General features: G+C 38.5%; 1 long non-coding RNA gene across 1 annotated transcript in view; it reads right to left on the reverse strand.

Moving 5' to 3' along the window:
- LOC141500542 (uncharacterized) overlaps positions 1 to 8,891 on the reverse strand; it is a 457,510-nt gene extending 448,619 nt beyond the window's left edge. The window contains exon 1 of the long non-coding RNA XR_012471956.1: positions 8,401 to 8,891. This is a non-coding gene — a long non-coding RNA (uncharacterized LOC141500542). The remainder of the gene's footprint in view (positions 1 to 8,400) is intronic.
- Positions 8,892 to 9,783: the final 892 nt, after the last annotated feature.

The following is a 9,783-nucleotide window of genomic DNA, read 5'->3' on the forward strand; positions in this document are numbered from 1 at the left end:
ATATGTGTGTATGTGTGTATTATTTCTTCTTCAAACCATTTATGAAGAGAATGAGGTTCAATTACTGTTTTCCCCACCACCATTTCCCCCTCAAGTATAAAAGCTCTTCCTTCCATGACTTCTTTGTTGAGATAATTTTTCCTATTATACTTCTTCTTTCCTCCTTCTCCCAGGTCTTTCTCACTCCTTTATTTTTTGAGATTATCCAAACATTATCAACTTACAGTAATGTCCTTTTTCTGTGTAGACTCCTTTTTAACTGCTTTAATAATGATAAAATTCTTAGGAATTACATTTATCATCCTCCCCATAGGAATGTAAACACTTTAACTTCATAAGGTCTCTTATTTACTCTTTCATGTTTATCGTTTTTATGCTTCTCTTGAGCCTCATTTTGAAAGTCAAAATTCATCTCTGGCCTTTTTATTAGGTTGGTTTTTTTGCAAGGCAAATGGGCTTAAGTGGCTTGCCTAAGGCCACACAGCTAGGTAATTATTAAGTGTCTGAGACCGGATTTGAACCCGGGTACTCCTGAATCCAGGGCCAGTGCTTTATCCACTCTGCCACCTAGCCACCCCTACCTGTGGTCTTTTCTTCAGAAATGCTGAAATTTCTTTATTTCATTAAATATCTGTTTCCCCCTGGAATGATTACATTTAGGTTTCTTAGGTAGGTTATTCTTGGTTTTAATCCTAGTTCCTTTGTCTTTTGGAATATCATATTTCAAGTCCTTTGCTTCTTCAACATGGAAACTTAAACCTTGTGTGATGCTAACTGAGACTCTACAGTATTTGAATAATTTCTGATTGTTGATAGTAATTTTTCTTTGACCTGGGTGCTCTAGACTTTTTCTGGTAATTATCATTTTGGAAACTTTTAGGAGGTGATTGTTGAATTCTTTCCATTTCTATTTTATCCTCTGATTCTAGAATATCAGGGCAGTATTCCTTGATAATACCTTGAAAAATTATCTCTAGGTTCTTTTTTAACCATGTATTTTAGGTAGTCTAATAATTTTAAAATTATCTCTACTTGAGTCTCAGAACCATCTCCTAAGACCACCACTGCCATTGCTTCTGCTGCTGCTATACTCTGGACAGGCCTCCACCCAAGTGTCACAGACATTTCCTGTCAAACTCCTAAATAGTCTTAGACCAGAAAAATGTCTCACTCTGACTTTTGGTTGGCCCTGCTGCTCCAATATTTGATGTGAAGGATTATTTTGAAGTTGTTTGGTGGGAAATATTGGTATGATTCAGTTAGTTGCTGCCTGTACTCTGCAATCTTGACTTCCCAGCTGCTCCAACTAATACTCAAATGGCATGGACTTCAGGTCTGCACCATTCTGGTTGTCCTCGTAAACATTCTCTGGTTTATCAATTTCCTTTCTAAAAAAAGGTACCCAGAATTCAAAAACTATACCATAAATGTGATCTGACCAGAGTGAAGTACAGCAAAACTATGGTGCCTAAGAAGATATTAGTTTTTTTTTTTAATTTTTTGCTTGAATTATCAGAATTTTGGTTCACTGAACTTACAGTTCACTCAAAAGTCCAGATCATATTAGACAATTTACTATCTAGCTATGCCTTTCCCACTTTGCAATTATGTAATTGATTTATGAACTCAAATATAATATTAACAGCATATCAAAATTATAATCACCCAACAGAGCATTGTTACTCCACAATACATTAACAGATTGTTTGGTTCCAAGGACTGACATTGGATAGAATTATCCTGATTCTATCAACAAGAAAACATGACTAATTTGATGCTACTTATTTAGAAGTGGAAATAATTCAGCATTGAATTAAGATTTACCACCAAAAACTTTAGAGAGAAGAGCATGCCATATTTTAAAATGGTAGGAACAAGGTCATTGGGGTAAAACTCTTGGGTTATTTAAGATAAGCATATTAGGATTTCATATATATATATATATATATATATTTAAGTACAGGAAAAGCATCAATTTATTTTCAAATAACTGATTTGTTAACTATAACTCATTGTTAATTAATCTTAAAAATTTGTGGAAGTCTGTCAGTTTATATACTGTCTTGATATGAAAAGACTTTGTTGACTGGTCAGCCTTCCTCCAATCAAGCAACATGAGAGTAGTTTGCTAAAACAGAAACTTTTTAAGTCTTCCTCTAGAATATCTTGCCAGTTTTTCCCATAATAATTATTTTCAGACCAGATCTATGTTCTCATTGATATAGGGACATCCAGTGAAGGCAATTCCCTCTATCATCAAAGTGTTTTTTGACATTCATTCTGGAAGAAGACTATGACATCAGAGAGGTGTTACCATGCAAGCAAGTGAATCAGATTTGAATGAGGGGGTGGCTGTGCTAAGTCATCAGGCTCACTTTCCCCTCCAAAGCCATCTGGGTCCAGGGCCCAAATATAAATCAAGATGACTGGAGATGACCCTGGAAGGTGAGGCAGTCAGGTTTAGGTGACTTGCCCAAGGTCACACAGTTAATAAGTGGCTAGTGTCTGAGGCCACATTTGAACTGAGGTCCTCCTCCTGACTACAGGGCTGGTACTCTGTTCACTGTACCACCTAACCAACTTGATAAATGAGAAGACATTTTTAAAATACCCATTATAGGCCAGAAACTACACTAGATACTGGGAAAACAAAAAAAAGATTGCATCAGTCCCTGACTTTTAGGAACTTGTATTTTTTTTTTAATCAGGGAAGACATGTACAGAATAAACACTAAATAAACCAAGGTGATTAGGGCAGGGTGGTGGTGGTGGTGGAGATTGTACTGGCAGGTGGGAGGGATAAGGAGAGGCTTCATCTAGAAAGTAGCCTTTGAGCCAATGGCTAATCTTAAACATAATAGGGATTCAAAGAACAGATGTGAAGATACAGCATGTCCCAGAAATGGAAGATAGCCATTTCAAAGGTATGGAGTCCAGAGATGGAAAATTCTATGTGCTAGGAGAAGCAAGAATACCAGTGTGAATGGATTATAGAGCTCATGGAAAAGAGTAATTTTTTAGAGATTTTATTTATTTTGGGTTTTACAATTTTTCCCCTAAACTTACTTCCCTCCCTCCATCCCCCACAGAAAGCAATTTGCCAGTCTTTACATTGTTTCCATGGTATACATTGATCCAAATTGAATGTGATGAGAGAGAAATCATATCCTTAAGGAAGAAACATAAACTATGATAGCAAGATCAGACAATAAGATATCAGGTTTTTTTTTCTAAATTAAAGGTAATAGTCCTTGGTCTTTGTTCAAACTCCACAGTTCTTTATCTGGATACAGATGGTTATTCTCAATCACAGACAGCCCCAAATTGTCCCTGATTGTTGCACTGATGGAATGAGTGAGTCCATCAAGGTTGATCATCAACCCCATCTTGCTGTTAGGGCATGCAATGTTCTTCTGGTTCTGCTCATCTCATTCAGCATCAGTTCATGCAAATCTCTCCAGGCTTCCCTGAATTCCCATCCCTCCTGGTTTCTAATAGAACAATAGTGTTCCATGACATACATATACCACAGTTTGCTAAGCCATTCCCCCATTTATTTGATTTCCAATTCTTCGCCACCACAAACAGGGCTGCTATAAATATTTTTGTACAAGTGATGTTTTTACCCTTTTTCATCATCTCTTCAGGGTATAGACCCAGTAGTGATATTGCTGAATCAAAGGGTATGCACATTATTATTGCCCTTTGGGCATAGTTCCAAATAGCTCTCCAGAAAGGTTGGATGAATTCACAACTCCACCAAAAATGTAATAGTGTCCTAGATTTCCCACATCCCTTCCAACATTGATCACTCTCCTTTCTGGTCATATTGGCCAGTCTGAGAGGTATGAGGTGGTACCTTAAAGATGCTTTCATTTGCATTTCTCTTATATGTAACAATTTAGAGCAATTTTTATATGACTATGGATATCCTCATCTGTAATTGCTTTTACTTATCCTTTGACCATTTGGCAATTGGGGAATGCTTTTTTTTTTAATTTGACTCAGTTCTCTGTATATTTTAGAAATGAGTCCTTTGTCAGAAACATTAATTGTAAAGACTGTTTCCCAGTTTACTACATTTCTTTTAATCTTGGTTACAGTGGTTTTGTCTGTGCAAAAGCTTTTTAATTTAATGTCATCGAAATCATCTAGTTTGTTTTTAGTGATGTTCTCCATCTGGAAGAAGAGTAATTTTTAAGAAAGTAAGAAACATAAGAATGGATTGGGTTTCAAAAAATTTTAAAATCCAAGCAGAGTAACTGATATTAGAGTCTAGAGGTAATAGGGAGGTACTGGAGTTTATGTTGCATGGGGAAAGGGTTGACATGATTAGATGGGCATTTTAGGAAAATCACTTTGGCACCTGTATGGAAGACGAGAACTATAACTGGGAGGTATATATCTTCTATCTTTCTACTTACTGGATAGAATAAAAATTTGACCTTCTTTAATTGTTACAGAAATTAGCAACTACATTTATGAATAATTAAATTTAGAATCTCTAACGTTACCATGTGAATTCTATGTATTTGCACTTTTCCTTTTATTTTCAATATTTCTTTATCCTTTTCTTATATTGTTTACTGGAGCATGGCACTTAAGTTCTTTGTTTCATCATACTTTTGCTGGTGGGGCAATAATTCTTCAATTATCCTCCAAAGCTTTGCATTTTAGTTTGATAGTTTTGGTTTGTAGTATCTCAAGTATTCTTTTAGTTTTCTCTCTCTCTCTCTTTTTTTAAAATCTGATTCTTGTTCTTCCATCTTTGAATTTTTAGGTTCTGTCTTGGCCAGTTTCTATTTTCAGAGTTCATTACTTTATTTTATTTTATTTTTTTTTACCATCTGTTCTAAGTTTTTGATTCTCTTGTTTGTCTTTTTTATGTTCTGAAGAGATTTTTATCTCTGTAATTATAGATACAAAATATTCTTTTACTGAACTGGTAAGTCACTCTGGAGGTTATGTTTGTGCCATGCTCTCTTCGGGGGAATGAAATGTTCTTTTTTGGTATTGTTAATATTTTTTTCTTCTGAGATTTCTCCTCTCTTTTACTTCAAAATTTTTCATTCATAGTAATGGAGTCCAATTTAATCTTATTCATTCTTTCAATAGCTCTAATATCTTTCAATGAGTAATTTTCAATTACTCATAATTTCAATATCTCAATAGTATTTCTGTGAAGTTTTCTCCTGTGAGAAATTCTTTCATTTTGTTTCCATTTCAGTGCTACTGTGCCTTTTGCATTATTTGACCCATTAGCTAGGTTCCAGACATCTACCTCTGTACTTTCTGAAAACAAGGATTTGTCCGTATCTGGGGCTACAGAAGAATGTTTGTAGTAAAAGGCAGCATATCTACAAACCAGACCACCTGGGTTTGACCTCCCTTGCAATTACTGCCCTCAAGCTAATTCCTAGACATGGAGAAAAAATCTGCTAAATCATGTTGACAGGGATTCAATATCTTACCAAGCAAGTCAAAACATAAGGTTCCTGCCCTAGTTGTCTTTTGGGGGATAAGAAAATGCCTCACCTGCATAAAGACAAGGTTAAATCCAATGATGGCTTCTATCTCAAGAATCTAGAATTCAATTCAATATCACAAACATCTGATTAAGCAATGCAGATATAAGGCTTCTTGTGGAATGTATAAATCTATAAAACAACAAAGTCCTGGAAGTCAGGGATCTTGCTCACCAATAAGGAAGATATCTACTAGTAAGTGTAAAGCATGTTTAGGAGATAAAGGCAAAAACAGTTTAACCAAAGTATTCAGGGATCCCTGTGACAAAGTTAGGACTACTTCCTGCTTCTCCATCTATCTGCAGAGTTATTCCAGGAATGCTGGAATGATAATGCTACCAACCAATCAAATCCAATTTTGGTACAGTTCATAATGTCCTTCAAAGATGCCATGCCATTTCCTTTGATCCTACCAGCTGACTCAATGGGAAGGAAGGAGGGAACATGTTCCTATAATTCCATGAAGAAGCCGGGGAAACATTTGTTACAAAAATGGCAAAATCTGTGAGCCAAACTGAGCTTAATTGGGGTGGAGGAACCAACTGGCAAACCAAGGCATAAGAGGAGAAAGGATGAGGAGCAGGTTGGCCAGAGAAACACATGGGAAAACAAAATTCAAGTACTATTATTACAGAATATCTTCCTTATGTATTCATTGAGAAGTAAACAAAATAAAATGGATTTGAAGTCAAGCAGACCTAGGTTCAAGCTTTTCCACAGACACCAACTGGCTCTATGGCAGGTCTATGTGGCCTCTCACTACCACCATGCAACTCTCTAAAGCCATAAATTACAGACATGTCATCAAACCACATCTCAGAATGGAATCTACATACTGGGACTAGCCATAGCTAGTAAGTGTCTGGACCAGAAGTCAACTTTGTGTTTTCTTATATACACTTTTGCAGCGATGTGAATTCTGACCTTAAGTCAAGAAATATGTTCCTTTTCAGTACATATATTCTTACTTTGTAACCCCAAAAGTTCTTGTGAGTTGAATTATCATTTATATGCTGTACCTTGCAGATCTATATAGGCAAATCTAGTGTCTGTCTCTGTCTCTCTCTGTCTCTCTCTCTCTCTCTCTCTCTCTCAATCCCCAGAGTGATACCACCTGTCAACTGGATGCCCCCCAAACATCTTCATTTCGGAAGAATGATGGTTTTTACTCTAACTGCAGTGCTCTTATAAACTTCCTTATTTTTATTGAAAGCAGTGCCATAATGCTAGTCAGCCGGCTGGCAACCCTGGTGCCATGTTGAACTTCTTACTTTCTCACCATGGCTACGTTTGTATTTTGTTACCAAAGCTTAGTTTCCACTTAAACTTATGTATAGCATCTTCTTTCCAGTCGCACAGGGGCCTATGCTATTGCAATACTCCCCTTATTGGCCTTCATGCTTCACCCCTCCCCACTCCATGTCCCAGCCAAAGGGAGTCTCTTAAAAACCAGATCTAGTCATGTTATTTATATCATCTACAGTTAGGTTCAAAGATCAACTATTATTTTTAGCATTTAATTCAGCATTCAATACACTTTACGAACTTGTTCCCAACTATTTCTGAAGTCTTAATACATATCACTTCCCTTTGTGCTCCCTATAATCCATTCAAAACGACCTTCTTATTTCTCATATACAACACTCAATCTCCTGCCTCCATGCCTTGTATGTATCCATGCCAGGAATGCATTCACCTCAGTCTCTAAACATTTTTGTATCAATGTATATATGCAAATACTTCTAGTTTTATACAGCATTCTCACAAGATACGTGCATACCATCTCTCTTGAAGGAATAATTTCCTAAAGGAACTTCACTGCTGTCTTAATATTCCCTGTGCCTGATACATACCAACTTCTTATGGACTTATTGATTATAGTTCTTGCTCCAAAAAAAAATGAGACATCGAGAACTCAATTCACCCCAGTATTAAATGATGTTTCCATGTGTGAGAAATGAAAGCGCTTACAGGCAAAAGAGTGCACATAATAAAACCCTCAGACAGTCAACTCTGGAAACATTTAATAAACCTCACTTTTTCCTCCAAAGCCCCCTGGGTTCAGTGGTCAGATAAGTATCACAATGACTAAAGATGATCCTGGATACAGTGGGAGACACTGTACTTTAAAAAGCTAGGTCTTCCCAGGCCATATTTTGACTGAGGCAACACTTATTCTCTCATTAAGATTAGGTAGGAAGGGGTAGCTAGATGACACAGTGGACAGAACACTGGCCCTGAAGCCAGGAGGATCTGAGTTCAAATTTGGCCCCAGATCCTTAATAATTGCCTAGCTGTGTCCTTGGGCAAGTCACTTAACCCCATGACCTAAAAAAATAGATTTTCCAATCCTTGGGGCAGCTAGGTGGCACAGTGAATAGACCACTGGCCCTGGAGTTGGGAGGACCTGAGTTCAAATAGGACCTCAGACACTTAATAATTGCCTAGCTGTGTGACCTTGGGCAAGTCATTTAACCCCAGTGCCTCACAAAAACAAGCAAGCAAAAAAGATCAAGTAAGAGTGAGATGAGGAGAAAAGGTCAAGTATGACCACTTTATTTTTTTTTGACTATAGAACATGCAGATAGGCTAAGATACATCTATTTAAGCAGAGTCTAGATTGCTCAGGAAAAGACCTTCTGGAAATAGACATCTCAAACACCATGTTTCCCTAAGGAGGCAATAAACCTTGGCATCAGTCTTCAAAAATGATAGTTGGACAGCATGAGCAATTCTACACAACTAGCTGACAACCACTAGCCTCAATTCCTGCACCAAAACAAGTGAATGGAAGAAATATCACCACTTTTACATAGCAGAAAGTGCTGATTAACTTCTATCTCTTAACAATAGTCATATATAAATGTGAACTTACCATAATAGATGAGAACATGAAATGGAAACTTCGTGGGGTGATCTGATGACCCATTATGAAGAAGTGAAACTTCAATTTCAGATACTGATCTGTTTAAGAACTGGTCTTGGCATTTCATGATTGCTTTACTTCTCCTCATTTATGTAATGTAGAAGTACCAGCAATTTCTTCATGACTCTGCTTTTGGTCATTCCCATCTTTGTGTTTTCTCTCCCATGAAGAAGAATGAGTCTTTAGCAGACTTCTGTCGACCCTTTGCTGCTGAAACAATAACGAAAAAGTTTAAAAGGAAACTTTAGGGAGCCAAGATGGCGACAAGAAGGGATCGAGTCTTAGGAGCTCTCTGATAAAATTCATCAGCTAAGGACTCTAACTAAACTTTCAAGAGACAGAACCCACAAAGGGACCCAGAGAGGAAATTCTCCTACTCAAGGTAACCTGGAAAAGAGCAGAAAGGCTCTGCTCCCCAGGGTTGGAGGGGCGGCCCACCAGAGGGGTGGCCTGCCAGAGCCAAAGAACTTCAGCCTCCCGGAGGCAGCCCCAGGGTACTGGGAGCCTCAGCTCACAGCAGCGGGGGAGTCTCCTGAGCTGCACCCCGGGGAGCACTGGCACAAAGTGGGGGAACAGCGGGTGACCTCTGCCAGAGTGAGCACGTGGAGCCCAGCCCTCAGGGCACACAGCCAGCAGCTTGGTCTTTCAGCAGCCTAGATCCGGAAACAGAAGCAGGAGGAGCCAGTAAACAGGAGCCCCCAGGGCATGAGCCCATTGAGCTGAGGGAGGGTAGTGAAGAGAGAGAGACTGCAGAGCTCTGTCCTCTGCCCCTGGAACAGGACTCTGGGGCTCTGACATTCAGATCCTGATCCCAGTCTAGGCCCCCCCATAGAACAACAGCCCCCCCCGCACCTCGGCCCTGTGGCAGAGGGGGATGCATATGGTCATTCACAGACCAGGAGGGAGGACAGAACCTCACACACTTAAACCCTTGTGGGAGTGTCCCAAAAGCTCAGGAAGCACCCCCCAAAAACAGGCTTAGGCTGGGAAAATGAACAAGCAAAGAAACAAGAGGAAGACCATTGAGAAATATTTTGCTTAGGAGCCCAAGAAGGATCAAAATACTAAGTCTGAAGATGAGGAAGCACAAGCTCCTGCATCTAAAGACTCCAAGAAAAACAGAAATTGGGCTCAGGCTATGATAGAGCTCAAAAAAGACTTTGAAAATCAAATGAGGGAGTTGGAAGAAAAACTGGGAAAAGAAAGGAGAGAGATGCAGGAAAAACATGAAAATGAAGTCAGCAGCTTAGTCAAGGAAATCCAAAAAAATGCTGAAGGAAATAGTATGCTAAAAAACAGCTTAGGTCAAATGGATAAAACAGTTCAAAAAGT

The sequence above is a fragment of the Macrotis lagotis genome, chromosome X (assembly GCF_037893015.1).
Source record: "Macrotis lagotis isolate mMagLag1 chromosome X, bilby.v1.9.chrom.fasta, whole genome shotgun sequence".
NCBI lineage: Eukaryota > Metazoa > Chordata > Mammalia > Peramelemorphia > Peramelidae > Macrotis > Macrotis lagotis.